This window comes from Gorilla gorilla, chromosome 14 (assembly GCF_029281585.2).
Source record: "Gorilla gorilla gorilla isolate KB3781 chromosome 14, NHGRI_mGorGor1-v2.1_pri, whole genome shotgun sequence".
NCBI classification, from domain to species: Eukaryota; Metazoa; Chordata; class Mammalia; order Primates; family Hominidae; genus Gorilla; species Gorilla gorilla.
In genome coordinates this window covers 93,909,495-93,926,040 of record NC_073238.2, presented here as the reverse complement: position 1 = coordinate 93,926,040, position 16,546 = coordinate 93,909,495, and the positions used below count along the sequence as shown (strand labels likewise).

Here is a 16,546-nt window from a genome sequence, read left to right as displayed (position 1 = left end):
TGTATTTCTAGTAGAGGCGGGGTTTCACCATGTTGGCCAGGATAATCTTGATCTCCTGACCTCAAGTGATCTGACTGCCTCGGCCTCCCAAAGTGGTGGGATTACAGGTGTGAGCCACCGCTCCCGGCATTCAGAGTATTTTTAAAAGAAGCTTTACATTAGCATGTCTCTTCAAAGTATTCATCTTAGTTTTCAAAGAAACATCTGTTTTAGAACTTGTATTTAGAGGTTGATGTAATAACATTAAATAATACAATAAAAACTGAGATCATGGACAAGCCTTGTGAATATAAACAACTAACTCTTTTAATTTATTTATTTTTTTTAAATTTAGAGACAAGGTCTCACTGAATTGCCCAGGTTGATCTCGAACTCCTGGGCTCAAATGATCCTCCCATCTCGACCCTCCAAAGTGCTGGAATTACAGGCATGAGTCACCGTGCCTGGCGCACAACTAACTCTTGACGGACTGTACCACCCACCTGGAGGAGAGGAAATGGATGGGCATAGTAGAGAGAAACCTAACATTCGAGAGTATTCTGCATACTGTCAATAACTGCTGGACTATTTCATAGAGGGAATGGAATGTGTAGTGAATCTGATAGATTAGTTAATTAGAGGTTGGTTAAGACCACTTCTAAATTTTCATGTATCTGAGTATAACTACAAATAAGAACTGTGAGCTCTTAACAATTGAAGTGATCAAAAATATACTTTCTCTGAAGTACAAGGAAGCTTGTGTGACTTTACAGACATAAGTGATTTTAAACAAATCTCCACTTTATGCCATATGACAGAGTAGAAATGTTCATAATCGCTTAGAGAAGAAGATAATGTTTTATGTGTCACTGGAGGAAAGTGTAAAACAAATATTTTACAGTTTTTCTCTAGCCTATTTATTGTTTTGAGTTGACTCAAATAACCTTTTTTTGGTTATTGTAATAGACTTCGTAATGCATCTTCTCAATTGTGTGGGCAGATACACAGAACTTTATATGCATGAATAATACAAGTTGACCTAGCAATATATTTTATTTGTTTTCACATTATACATAAGGCACAAATCCTAATAAAACTAGACTGGAATATATTACAAATTCATTTGGTTAGGATTCAGTTACTGAGTGAGTGAATAAATATATATGATTTAAATTAAGAATGTGCAGTCCATTACTTTCATGCCACCTCTCCTACTTTATTTTGACTTTTGCACTTATCATGTTTTATTAACATTTTGAAGTCGCAAACATGAGTAGAGTGAATGTCATATCCCAAAGTTGAGGTTAGAGGTTTGTTACATGTTAGAATATGGAAGACCCAAGAGTAAATGCAGAGAAACTTATACTCAGCATTGACTTGAGAGCATTGCCATGTCTGTGGTGCTTTGAGCTTTCCTTTGTCGACAGTGTGTACTGATGATCTAGACCAGTGGATTTCAGAGTGGTCAGTAGACTGCTGTGTTTAATCCATATTCAGAGTTCTTAAAAATACCCAACTCCAGGCACACCATGTGTGTATTTACTTCTTCGGAGGTAAGGTCAAAGAATCTGCATTTTCAATTAACCCTCCTATTGATTACCAATTCTTATACAAAGTAAAGTTTGAGGTTATCTTAGTTCCTGTTCCTTAGGAGCGGAGCCTTTGATACGGTAGTTGTAATCATGGCACATGATTTGTTGAGGAAGTTATTTTCAGAACAATCTGTGAGGTTGAGAGTGAAGCAGGATGGAGAAGAGGAAAAAGTGGAGTGATGGTGTGGTCTCAAGTAAAACGGATCCTCAGGGACAGGCTGTGAAGTTGTCTCCCTTTGAGGCAAGGGTGGCAGTATTTAGTACCTTCAGTTCAGCCAGTCACATGTCGTGGGATGCATGGGGTTAGGAGGTAGGGGAGATTTATGCAGTTCTTCCCTGGTGCCATGTTGAACCCCTACTAACTTCAACAGGGATGGCATCAAGTTCAAGAGGCTGAAAAAAGACCTGGAGCCAGCGAAAGAGACATATGGGTTTTTGAGGGAAATTACAGGGCAGCCCTGTGGTGGTGGGCTGGACGGAAGAACCACTACCACTTGTAAAAACATGCGGTTTATATAGCATTTTCACATAGCACCCTCCTCCTAGCAACCCCCACCTGGCAACCTTCCTTTAACCTAGAACAAAGGGCCTCAATCCCTGTGCAGCCTGCATTCCACAGCATGGGCCGGGGGTTCCAGATAAGGAATGAACCTCCAGGTTGGCCATTCCTGATTTCATAGCTCAGAACTCCAAACACATAGTCGTCTTAGGCCATTGGGTCATTCTCAGGTTATGCTTAAGTTATTGCTGTCAGGTGTGTCTGTCGTACACCTGGTGAGGCAGTTCCTATTCGCAGAGGGTGATCTTCAGAGAAGCAGGTGGGCAACCGTGTGTCCTTGGCAGCCAAAACTCACAGCAGCTGAGAGATGGATCCTCTGATCTGGTTAAGAAGGGTTAAGGAGATGTCGTTGGGGTATCAAAACAGCACCCTCACAGTCCACCCCTCCCCAGGTCCACTTGCATCGCATATTAAATTCACTTCAAACATGTGAATCCTGAGATCACAATTCCTAGGCAAATGTAATAGAAGGATTGATGAGATAAACTACAACCCCCACTACTGCAATTGATACTCATCATCTCCCCTCTGTATTACCCATTTCTGATCATCCTACCCTCAGCTGGCACTTCCAGCTGATGTCTAGGTGGCTTGCATTTTGGGTTTATATAGCCTTCATCCCTGCAGGGCCTGAGTTCCCAGTCAGCATGCCTTTGTGAAACTGGGGTTGTTAAACTTGCCCATTTATAGTAATAAATGGGCACGGATGTACCAAGAGATGTACCGGCAGGTGACCAGACATATTAATTTATGTTCTCATTATTAAGTGACAGTTCTACTTCCTCATGATGATGATGGTTAATTTTCCTGGCCATAAGAGTAGTTCCTTTTTCTACCTAATGGCCTATTAACATAAAAAGCCAAATGTGACTAGGTGGCAGTCATTGCCTTGACTTTAGTTGGAGTTTTGCTGTGTCCTTTGGGTGGGCATGTTCCCCATCTTGCAATAAGAACCTCTAGACTCCTAGACCTTATACATAGGGGGATGAGAAACACAGATTCTTTAAGTGAGTCATCGGAAGTGAGGTGAATGGAGCTACTTCTACCTTTCCATTACTTGATAACTGCTCAAAGGTATTCTATCTATTGGAGACACAGCACTACGTAATGGACATTCATTGAAGAAATTTACTAAATCCTGAAGAATAGCACCTATCCTCATAGGATCTCATCTTCAAGCTGGTGTCTCAGCTACATCTTTAAGAGACGGGTTCATCACTCTGTTTGGATGGGAGCTTCTTTATGATGTAGAAAGTGGTAGGACAGTGTGCCCCACATAGATATGCCCATTGCCACACCTTTTAGCCATAAAGTGGGTCCGTCGATCTGGAGTGATACTACATAGATTCCATGACTGTAGATCACACATTCCGTGAACTCTTTGATAGTGGTGCTAGCTCAGTACCTATGGGTGACAAGGGCAAACCTGTACTGTTTATCAATCCTGGTTAGAAGGCTCTGCTTCCCTTTCCAGAATGGGAGATGTCTGATGCCACCAATTTACCAGTAGGTAGTTAGCTGGTTTCTTTGAGAGTATATTGTATGCCCTAGTAAAGGAAACCTGGGTGAGGCACCAAAATTCATTCTGCCACAGAGACCCACTGGCCTTTTGTTTCAGAGTACAATTTTAACCAGATTTAACACAAGTTTGATCACATTTTTGGATCAGTTTATTGATTGCATACAGGCTATTTGATTAGACCAAAAATATGACAAATTAGTTGAATTTGTAGTTATTTTCAATTCAGTTTGGGTAAACCAAAACTACATCTATTATTAGACCAGATAATTCAGTAAACACAGATGCTAGGTATTAAATATTAGCCAGTTAATAGGGGCAAATGTATAGAGTCAAACTTTGAAAAACTTAGCTGCTATTCACGAAGAAAAAGCTCAGAAGCAGGAACTGCAGAGAGGTGGCATGGCCAAATGAGGACCTTTCTGATTTTGAAAATCTCGTTTTATAAAGTATGTTTCTTTAAAAAGTTACTGACTGATCTATAATTTTGGAATAGAAGAAAATAATTACTACCATTTTTTCAATTGTCAAATTACTTATACATTTTAAAATATAGAATAATCAGAGTTAATGGTATCTCAGAATTGGGAGGGCTTAGATCCTTACGTATATCTTTCTTTCTGGTAAAGGAACCCTGTTTATTATAGGCTGATAGTCAAATATCTTCAATTAATCATGTGATAGAAAATCTAGTACTTCACAAAATAATATACTTAATTTCTTTTAAACATTATCTTTTTACAACTGTAAGGATAATACATTTTTATAATAGAAAACATTTGGACTCAGAACTAGAAAGTAAAACAGCACTTTAAACCCCCTATTAAAAAACTGTTGCTATTTAGCATTTTGTTGTTTTCTTTTCAGTATTTTTACATGCTTTAATCTTCCACCAAAGCAGTTACAATCTTGTTACACATACAGCTGTATACCTTGCTATTTTTTACTTTAAATTATAATAAAAGCTTTCCTATGTTATTATAGATACTTTTGAAGCATCTTTTACAATGATGCATAACATTCTGTCCTGTGGTTCAACCACAATTCTACTTAATCATTCTCTTCTGGTTAGACAATTAGATTATTTCCATAAGCTAAATTTCAGAATGACAGATAATTTACCTATATATACTTAAAAAGACCCATACACATGAGATTGCCTTCTGAAAGTTATGCCATAATATTAAGACATGATGGACAATTATGTCTTTATTCTTCTGCGAATCCTAATGAGCTTTATGCTTCACTTTCAGTTTGCATCTAATTCCCCTTGATAATGTATATGCAAGATAAAAATTGAATAATTTCATTTTCTCTGGTGTCAACACATACTTCAAAAGCATAGGAACTTGTTTTACTTTGATCTTCTTGCTTTGAAAGAGCCAACATGTCCTCTTTACTGTACTTAGTTTCTTTTTTCTTTCTTTCTTTTTTTTTTATAGGACCCAACTCCATTCTTCAGTTTTTTTCTTTACCTTTGGTTTTCAGCAATTTGTCTATTATGTTCCTAGGTTTGGTTTTCTTCGTTTTTATCCTGTTTGGGTCTTCTTCAATCTGTTTGTGGATATTTATCATCAAATTTGGAACATTTGCCACCATATTTCTTAAAAAATTTTTTTCTATTCCAATATTTCTCTCTTCTGTGACTTTAATTATGTATGTATTTGACATCATTTGGATATTTGTCTCCTTTAAATCTTGTGTTGAAATTTGATTGCCAACGTTGGAGGTGGAACCTGGTGGGAGGTATTTGGGTCAGGGGGATGGATCCCTCATGCATGGCTTGGTGCCTTCCCTACCATCACCATGATAATGAGTGAGTTCTTCTCTTAGATCCCCCCAGAACTGGTTGTTAGAAAAAGAGTCTGGCACCTCCTCCCTGTTCTCTTCCTCCCTCTCTTTCCATGGGACATGAAAGCTCCCCCTTCCCTTTCCACCATGCTTGAAAGCTTCTTGTGTTCCCTGCCAGAAGCAGATGCTGGTGCCAAGCTTATTGAACGGCCTGTGAATTGTGAGCCAAATCAACCTTTGTTTATAGGTTACCCAGCCTCAGGTATTCCTTTACAGCAATGCAAAACAGACTACAACAAAAAATCAGACTCCTTGATATTTTTCTACGAGTCACTGAAGCTCTTAAAAGTCACCTTTTCTTTTCTATTTTTGTTTTGTTTTGTTTTGAGACAGAGTCTTGCTCTGTTGCCCAGCCTGGAGTGCCTGGAGTGCAGTGGCACGATCTCAGCCTCGCTGCAACCTCCGCCTCTCAGGTTCAGGCAATTCTCCCTGCCTCAGACTCCCGAGTAGCTGGGATTACAGGCATGCGCCACCACTCCTGGCTAATTTTTGTCTGTTTAGTAAAGATGGGGTTTCGCCATGTTGACCATGCTGGTCTTGAACTCCTGTCCTTAGGCGATCCGAATGCTTCTGCCTCCCAAAATGTTGGGATTACTGGTGTGAGCCACCACAGCTGGCCTCTTTTCTATTTCTAAGATGGAATCCAGGGTGTTTTTTTTTTTTTAATATAACCTTACCAGTATTTCCTTCCAATGTAAAAACTTCAATTCTGATGATGAAAAATTTACTTATTTTTAAAATAATAGTCATCACATGTTTTGGTAATATTTGTTTTTCCTTTTAGTTTGTCAACTCCATAAGGGAAGGACTCTGTTTTCTATTGAACTGTTAACACACAGTACTGTGCCTGAACATAATAGATACTCATTTGTTAAATAGAAATAGTAACTGATATTATAACTAATCTTTGTCAAGAGCTATATACTAACAGTCCTTCTAAGAAACATGTATTATTTTTAAAAAATTACTTTGTTGTGTACATAGTCATGTGTTGCTTAATGACAGGAATACATTCTGAGAATTATGTTGTTAGGTGACTTTGTTGTTGTGCGAACATCATAGGGTATATTAACGCAAACCTAAGTTGTATAGCTTACTATATACCTAGGCTATATGGTATAATTTATCGCTCCTAGGCTACAAACCTGTACAGCATGTTACTGTGCTGAATACTGTAGGAAACTGTAACACAATGTTAAGTACTTGTGTATCTAAACCTAGAAAAAGCATAGTAAAAATACAGTTTAAATAATTAAAAATCGTACACCTGTGTAGGGTATTTACCATAAATGGTACTTGTAGAATTGGAAGTTGCTCTGGGTGAGGCAGTGTGTGAATGTGAAGACCTAGGACACTACTAGACACTACTGTAAGCTTTATAGACATTGTACATTAAAACTACAATAAATTCATTAAAAGCTATTTTTTCTTTTTTTTTTGAGACGGAGTCTCACTTTGTTGCCCTGGCTGGAGTGCAGTGGCGCCATCTTGGCTCACTGCAAGCTCTGCCTCCTGGGTTCACGCCATTCTCCTGCCTCAGCCTCTCAAGTAGCTGGGACTACAAGCGCCCGCCACCACGCCCAGCTAATTTTTTGCATTTTTTAGTAGAGATGGAGTTTCACTGTGTTAGCCAGGATGGTCTCGATCTCCTGACCTTGTGATCCACCCGTCTCGGCCTCCCAAAGTGCTGGGATTACAGGCGTGAGCCACTGCATGGGGCCAAAACTATTTTTTCTTAAATAATAAATTAACCTTAACTTACTGTAACATTTTAATTTATAAAATTTTTATTTTTTTAGCCTTTTGACTCTTTTGTAATAACATTTAGCTTAAAACACAAACACATTGCCGAGTTGTATAAAATACTTTCTTCCTTTATATCCTTATTCTATAAGCTTTTTTTCTATTTTTAAAAATTTATTTTTTAGCATTTAAACTTTTTTGTTACAAACTAAGACACAAACATTAGCCTAGGCCTACATGGGGCCAGATTTATCAATATCACTGTCTTCCACTTCCACATCTTGTCCCACTGGAAGGTCTTCAGGGGCAACAACACTCATGGAGCTGTCATCTCCTATGATAACAATGCCTTCTTCTAGAATACCTCCTGGAGGACCTGCCTGAAGCTGTTTTACAGTTAACTTTTCTTTTATAAGTAGGCATACACTCTAAAAAGGTATAAAACTACATAGTAAATACATAAACCAGTAACACAGACATTTATTATCATATCAAGTATTATGTACTGTGTATGATTATATGTGTAATACTTTTATACAACTGGCAGTGCAATAGGTTTGTTTATACCAGCATCACCATGAATGCATGAATAACGTGTTGTGCTATGATGTTATGATGCGTACAATGTGCTAGGTGATGGGAATTTATCGCTCTATTACAATCTTAGGAGACCACCATGGCGTATACAGTCCATCACTGAGCAAAATATTTTGTGGCGCGTGACTGCATTTGATTTTTCTTTCTTTGACCCTTCAGGTGTTGGCTGTTGGCAGGAGCATCTCCCCAACAACATAATGTAGGTGATTGAAGAAAATTTTTAAGTTTTGAAATTCCAAGGGACTTAGAGGAAATGGATTTTCCTGGAGATGTGGCTACCTGAAAAAGAAACAGTATTAAGCAGGTGGATTGGATCCTATTTTTCAATAGGTAGACTGTGTGAGGAAGGGTTATACATCAACTTAATGGAGGGAGCCGGTGAGATGGGGAAAGCTGTGTGAAGGATGATACTCTCTGTAGCCTGTTAGAGCTTCAGACACATTGTTGAATTCACTAAGTTGACGAACGTAATTGCATTTCTTGTGGAAAACAGTGAAATATTTTTGGTCTGTACAGTGACTTGTGAGAGGGCAGAACTTGGGTGTCAGATCCCCATATAGGAACTGAGAGCAACCAGAGGAATTAAGGTCAAGAGTCCACAACAAACATCAGTGTTACCCTTTTTGAGAAAAAAAAAATCCATAAAAATTATAGGGAGAGAGCTCAATTCACAGGTGCTATGAAGCTGGGCATTTTGATTAAAGTTGAGCTAATATTCAGGGGACAGAAAGGCTGTATGTGACATTTGGGCCACATTGTCTGACAGTACTCATTCAGCCATGTGGTTGTTGCTGGGACTCAAAAGTGAGTTAATTACTTTGGTACCAAATATTGGACTCGTGTGCATCCTAATGTCCAGCTCCTGCTCATAACACAAAATAGAGAAGAAAGGGTCACTACACACATACCATTATTTGAGAGCCTCCTGCAATGGGCCATTAGAAAATATGTCATAGCATGTGTCCTAAAAAATTAGACTAATGGTCAGTGCTAGTTGCGGAAGAAGCCCTTTGTAGATAAGCATCACTGGAGAAACACAGACCAAGAGAGGTAAGGTCTCTTTAAATGCCACTTTGGCCGCCCTAGATTTCACGGTTGATAAAACTGATCTTGGAAGAGGAAAAGATGGACACGAAATTCGTTAATAGGAGGGAGTAAGACTGAACAAAAGTGTCAATCCAGGGTACCAGCTCAGACATTAACAGTGGGTTGATATGGGAATGATTGCTTTCCATGTCTCCATTCCCACTGCCAAGCTGTCTATATAAGAAGCAGCAGGGAGGAGGGGAAGAACAGGTACCTCTCACCATTGGTGCGGAGGTGACTCAAAGGTGGCCCAAGCCTGCCAACAGTGATTATTCTCACATCTGTGATTCTCTTGTGAGAAGCTGATCTCTCTAACATGTGTAAACACAGGAATTTATTTACCTCCTGCCCTTTGGAAGGCTTCAGCATCGTGTCAGATAGATTAAGAAAATATTTAAACTGCCTCGGATTCCATAAATCAATTGTCAGGTTCATTTGTGGTTAAGGCAGCCACCTTGTTACACGCAGGTTGTCCCTCAGGAGTTTCCAATAAATGAACATCTGGATAGAAGTAGGAAGAGTGATGAGGTCTTCTGGGTTTAAGAGAGGAGAAGCTCCGGAAACCATTATTGTTTTTCCCGGAAAGAAGTAAGACCACTTGTGGGGTTGGGCCTAGGGGAGAAGCCTCAGCCACAAATAAATATGGCTCTTCTCACCAATTCTTCAGGGTGAGAAGTTGTAGTGAGACAGCAGACGTGTTATTCCACTGAATTCCAGAGTGAAAGTGTAGGGCTGCTCCATATCCCAGAAACAGTGAACGTAGGCCATGGTGGGCGTGGACATCTCCCAGAAGCAGTGGACATAGGCCATGTGGGCATGGACATCTCCCAGAAGCAGTGGACATAGGCCATGTGGGCATGGACATCTCCCAGAAGCAGTGGACATAGGCCATGTGGGCATGGACATCTCCCAGAAGCAGTGGACATAGGCCATGTGGGCATGGACATCTCCCAGAAGCAGTGGACATAGGCCATGTGGGCATGGACATCTCCCAGAAGCAGTGGACATAGGCCATGTGGGCATGGACATCTCCCAGAAGCAGTGGATGTAGACCATGGTGTGCGTGGACATTTCCAAGAAACAGTGGACGTAGGCCATGGTGGGCGTGGACATTTCCCAGATGCAGTGGATGTAGGCCATGGTGGGCATGGACATTTTTTAAGGGTCTTGGTTCTCTCAGAGGTGGAGGAGCAGGAGGCAGGCCTGTGGGCTAGAGAATGCTGTGTGGGGAACAACAACCTCTCTTTCTGTAACTGTCAAGCTGAGCTGACTTACTAAACTCACAGTATTCATGAGTGTCATTGGCTTTCTCATGGGAAATAGTGCAGGGCCAAACTGAGATGGCAGATCTCATTAGGAATGGAAAAGCAGACAGGTCAGAAATATGCCAAAAATGTATGGAGGATTCTGGACTCACATAGAAGTGAAATCAGGGGAGCCAGCTTGACAACTCTTTGAGGGACAGGGTAGCCCCAAATGATGCCTGGTTTATAATAGATGCAATTTTAGTAAGATTTCTAAAGGTTACTTCTTATAGTTTTCAGTAGCCAACATGGCATCTTAGCACTCCAGACCCTTTTGGATACTATAAGTGCCAATAATGATCTTTCTGGATTCTACCTTCAACCTGATGGAAGAGACATGATATGCAATTAAAGAAAGTAGTCTCAGAAACATGTTTTTCCTACTCTTAGAGCAAGGTAGTCCACCAGAAATCTAATGCATGGCTATGTTGCCTTATTTATGTGTAATACATTTTACATTTATGGAATGGCAATGGGTTTTGAGATTTATGACTAAAAGAAACAAAGTGAAAAGCACCACCACCACCACCACCACCAATGATAGCAATACTGTTATTGAAGACTTTTTGTCCTTTGCTTTACTCGGAGTACTCTTGATAAGGTTCTACTTGAGAACATTATTTACAGATTTAGTGCCCAGAAATACATTTCAACCTCAAAGAAAATTGATGTTTCCTCTATGAGATAATTAAAATAAAATGAAAGTGAAATGACAGAAATGTTTCCTTTCTGTCCTTGTTCAATGGATGCTGACAGCCAAATTTGTTAATTATTTGTAATAATGTTATCATCTTCACAGTTAGCTTAACTTGTTGGCTACCTATAATTTTGAATTTCTATTTTCCATTTTATTAAGCTTGTCTAAATAACCTTTGTTGTAAACTGTCACAAATCCCAATTATTATTATAATCCATTCCTTTGGGGATAGAAATAAATTTGGTAAATTAAATTACTAATAACTTTATTAATGATTTGTGGATTAATATATCATACATGCTCATCATAATAGCTTAATTTTTATCCACTTGATATCAAAAGTAAGTTAATTATTTTGGTACTCAATTTTGAACTCATGTGCTTCCTAATTTTGATTATAGAACTAAAATCAATGATGTGAATAGAAAACATGGAAAACACTTACATTGTTTGCCCATATGCATGATATTTTATATTCCTTATTTCCCACTTTTTAATTTCTTTCAGATGGTTTCTATGTAAACTGAGACATTACATTTTCTATTTATCCCTTTCCTCTTTTTCTCTTGTCCAAAATAGCTGCATTTGGTCTGTTACACTTAGTTCAAGAGTAATTATTTTTCAGTTCAAGGTGACAATTTAATCTATTTTATTACAAACGAATCAAATTTTCCAGGCAGTATATTTATTTGGGGACTTACTATGCTCCATCGACTGCCAGTATAAGATTCAATAGTTAATTTATTCCTTTTGAGGAATTGCATGTCCACAGCCTCTGGGGTTTGCACTGAAACACTCCTTTAGGAAGGGGTAACACGGGACAACTTTTAAAGATAAGACAGATTTGCAGAGCTGGAATTTCATTGTAACATCAATTAGATTGAATTGTATTATATAAGCAAAGGTTATTTGCAGAGCTCCTAGTGACAAGAACAGCATTATTCTGAAATTCTCTGTTGGTTTGTGCAGCAGACTTCCCATGGGAATTCGGGGCTCATGTTCCTATTCCCTTCAGGGAATGCGCAAGGGTATGAGACTGGATTTAGTGTAGGACTACCTGAATGAGAGGTAGACATTTTCTTGAAAAGGATGGTAAAATCTGAAATACTTTCAAAAAAACTGATGGAAAGGTAATTTTCCCTGTTAAAGACTCCTAAACAGACAAACAAATGAAGTTGCAAGAGACTATGAGTTTACCATCCAAACAGAATGCTTCAAAACATCCCCTAAAATTTATATAACTGCTTAGCCATGGAAATTCTTATTGCATAGTTTTTTTCTCTGTATCTGTCATTGGCAGAGTAAGGATGTATTGGATGGAATAAATGTAATTGAATGTATTTCCAAGGCCCATCAGACTTTCAAGCATGTATAGCCATTACTTAAATGCATTCTAATAATCTAAAAGTAATAAAGGTCACAGACTCCACTCATAGGAACAAACATCACCTTTCTTTGCTCCGCATAGATCTGTGTCTCCCTTTGCTGGCACAGGACTCTTTCCACTAAATGGCCTAATTGTAGCTCAGGTATCTCCAGTATTTCTTGGGCACATAGAGAAAAGAACTCATTAATTGTACTAACTAGTGTATTAATTAGGGCTAATTACAGTGGCCTTTTCTAGCTTGCCTACTATTGCAAATAGAAATTCAGTATGGGGACCTCAAATGTAAACTTAGGGTTCAATGACCCTGAATTAAATACAAAGTCAAGTTAATTTCACCAATATAAAATGTAAATTCAGTGTATACCAAACTGTACCCTGTCATGAAGGCTTCACAAAGCAGAGAAAGGAGACAATGGATCCTGTTTTGTTTCTCATTTGGCCCTTGCTGGGTTTACTTTCATCCTTCTGATCCTGTAGGCAGCTGTGGGAGAGAGAAGGGCTTAGGACCTGGAGGAGGATACCTGGGTTTGAGCCCAGCTCTGAAATTCATTATTCACGTGACCTTGGGAATATCACTCAAACTTTCTGAGTCTGTTTCTTGACCTGTAACCTGGATACTCAATCGTTTTCACCATTGGAAGGCTGGGAAGATTAGATATGTACAAGTTTTCATAAACTAAAATGTGTACTAGCAATATAACGAATTTTAATACTTATTACATAATGACATTAATTTATATCTTACAAGGTATTCTGATAAAATTTGGGAGAGCAACCCACCAGATTTATTTCTTTCAAAGGTGTCCTGGATGCCTATGGTGGTAAATAAGTAATGATGATAATAAATAAATCCAGGAATTAAGTATTTATGTATAATACTTTACAACTTCATTTGGTGAAGCATCTTTCATGCCAACTGTATCCCCAAACAGATTACATTCAATAAAGACTTACAGTGATAAGCAATAAATACTAGCAGTGAGAGACAGACATTGAGATAAACAGGCAGCAAAAAGTGCTTTTCAGCTAAATTCTGAAAAGAAATGAAGAATTTAGGGTTGCAGAGACCCAGGAGAGATGTCACAACAGGCAGACACTTTTGGAGATAAAGTTCTCACACTCAATTTTCTTAGTGAAAGGCCTGAGGCACGAAGTACCAAAGTGTTGAACTTCTGCCTGGGTCATCTCACAGGCGGCGGGTCTTTACTGTGGGAAGAAAGAAACAATATTAAGTCTGAGAGAGGTGAATTTCAACTTCATGGGGATTATGAAGCAGGAAAATCTTTTGTAAATGGCTTTGCTTTGATCTATATGGACCAGAAGAGAACTATGTATTGGTATTTTATTGTCCATAAGCTACCCAAAAAGTGTACCTGCAGTGTTCATCACTAAAAATCAGCTGGAAATTTGATTTGCAGTCTAGAGTAAGGATTTTCAAGTTAGTTCAGGATAAACTGATTTCTGATTCTTCCATGGGTTTGCCTTTGTCTCAGTCAGTTTTGACACAATAGATGAGAATGATTTCCTTAAATGTTAATTTGACTTTTTAGTAGCCATGTGGATAACAGAAGCACTCTGAGTAACACTATGTGTTGTGTGTGTGTTTGTATTAGTCAGTTCTCATGCTGCTAATAGAGAGATATCTGAGACTAGGCAATTTATAAAGGAAAGAGGTTTAATTGACTCACAGTTCCACATGGCTGGGGAGGCCTCACAATCATGACAGAAGGCAAATGAGGAGCAATGCCATGTCTTACATGGTGGCAAGCAATAGAGCTTGTGCAGGGGAACTTTCCTTTATAAAACCGTCAGATCTTGTGAGACTTATTCACTGTCATGAAAGCAGCATGAGGGTAACCACCCCCATGATTCAATTACCTCCCACAAGGTCCCTCCCATGGCACAAGGGGATTATGGGAACTACAATTCAAGATGAGATTTGCGTGGGGACACAGCCAATCCATATCAGTGTTTGAAAGACGAAGTGGTGGCATACACAGCAGCCTCTCGAGGAGGGTACTAAAATGAGTTTCTATTTCTATATCACACTGACTGAGATTGGGGAAGATAAGAGTGGGGTAAGGTGAGCAAGCTCAAAGACTGAGGAAATGTTGCTTGGTATGAGAAATTTTACTCAGATAACCTCAGGAGTGTATAAAGAAGAGTTATTGTATTCTACTCACAAAGTGTTTTTGTTGATGATGGCCTGATTGGAAGATGAACTACCACCTGCCAATGAAAGGCAACCTTACAAAACCATTTGAAACCCAACTATCTCATGTTATATTGGGTTGTGGATAGTACAGTTCAACTTCAACAGGATACCTTTGGCTATGTGGGTGCATGTTGACAGCTTTAAGGAGGGCCACTAAAGTGTCTTTCATAGTGCTAAAAGCACCTCAAAATGAGTAATTTATTTTGGAAAAGCATATTAGGAGAGAAAAAACGTTTCATCTAGAAGCACTGATATGAGGAAGAGACTAAATAAATGAATGAAGAGATTAGTGCGGAGTAGAGACAAGCATGAACTGGTTTCACAGCTGCTTCTGATATGGCCAATAAAAAAGATAAAGAATAAAAAGAATCAAGCAGCCAGGGAAAGGTCAGCTCCTTAAGGGCAGGCCTCCTGCCTAGCAGTACACAGTTATCCCCAGTGCCTAGAATATGGTAGGCACATGGTAATCTCACATTTTGCAGTAAAAATAAATACATATGTACAGGAGCTAAAAGTATATATTAAGAAGGGAGTTGCTTGACATTAGATAGAGTCTTGATCATTTTAGCTCCATGATAGGGGTTGTCTTTGACAAAATTTCCTCTTTTTTACAGTTGTCATCTAGGTAGCTATCTCTATTGGTGGTGTTCTTTAATAGGTGTGGGAGAGAAGCCTCAAGGGACAGAGTGATCTGAAGTTGTTACATTAAATAGGTTTCCCAGGCAAAGCAAGAAATGGCCTGGAGTCTAGTCCTGGTTACAACTTTAATCATTACATACAAGCTGGCTGTGAAAATCCATCTGAATGATGAACAAAATACTTTAATCTGGACTTCATCATGTTACTTTTGCTACTTTGGAGTTCTGAATTCATCATAAGAATGTGAAAGATTTACCTGCAATGGCAGTTCCCTCGAATTCCAGTAAATCCATGAAAGAATGTCTTGCTTCATGGAATGGATGAGAGAGGGAAAACACTCTCTCAGGGAATCAGAAATAGGAGAGATTTGGGTGGCTGGGGGTGGAAGGGCAGTTCAGGTTCCAGAAAACAGAGCTATTGAAATTTGGATGAGGGTTTTAAAATATGATAAGGCCTATCAGGAGTCATAGGTTGATAGCAATCAATGAGTAAAATGACTCCTTGTGTTTGGAAAAGAAAATCAAGCAGATTTGTGGAAGTCTATGGTCTTGGATGCAAAAGGAAGCTAAAGCTACAATAGTCATTAAGTCAATGGAAGTGAGAAGGAACTTTCAGAAAATTTGATTAAGACAGATAAGGGACTGGATTCCAGGAATTAGGTTAAGAGAATGACAGTACCCCTCAGAATATAAGGTTTGTCTAATTATTCTGATATAAGGATTGTTAGTTATAAAGACTATTCTCATCATGTAGGTGGAGGACCTGGTGCCCCAATACTACAGGCATAACAGCGTGGAGATGGTTCCTCTCTGCAGAGCCCTGCATTTAGCCGCATGCCTAGGACAGTGGAAAGTGCAGGGATGTTCTTTTGCCTGTTTACCTGTGACAAGATCATCGAGTTTCTCAGCTCAGAGGGGACACTTAGAGTGGGGGAATGGGTAAGACTTTTCTGCTATAAGCGAGGAAAAGGAAGAAATGAGGAAAATGACAGAACAATCTATTCCAGGGTCAACTCTAGTATATATTATAGGAGAATTGTATTTCTTGCAAATAAAAGCAGAGACCTTCTGATGTTTGTCTTTTACTTTAAGATAAGAGAAACTCAATTGACTCTTCCTACTCTAGATCTTAAATACACACAAGGAAGGTGTCCTGAGCGAGCCACTCATGAGAAGTTAGCTAAAGTCATTTTCAGATTTAATGATTGCAGGTGTCATAATGAGTGTGACATCTCTCTAGTTCTTTAAATAGCACTGCGGATGTTCTGTGGTTAGACTGGCTGCCCCAAATTACCCAGAAGTGAAACTGCTTTTTTGGTGATGCCTATGTCGGATCCATAACCTCCATCTTTTCTGTATCCTTTTTTTTCTCTTAAGAT

The 16,546-nt window shown here is 39.0% G+C and overlaps 1 long non-coding RNA gene across 1 annotated transcript in view; it reads left to right on the top strand.

The window, feature by feature from the left end:
* The first annotated feature begins 2,198 nt into the window (after nucleotides 1-2,198).
* LOC129526262 (uncharacterized) overlaps nucleotides 2,199-16,546 on the top strand; it is an 83,817-nt gene continuing 69,469 nt past the window's right edge. The window contains exons 1-2 of the long non-coding RNA XR_008670891.1: nucleotides 2,199-2,228; nucleotides 8,000-8,039. This is a non-coding gene — a long non-coding RNA (uncharacterized lncRNA). The remainder of the gene's footprint in view (nucleotides 2,229-7,999; nucleotides 8,040-16,546) is intronic.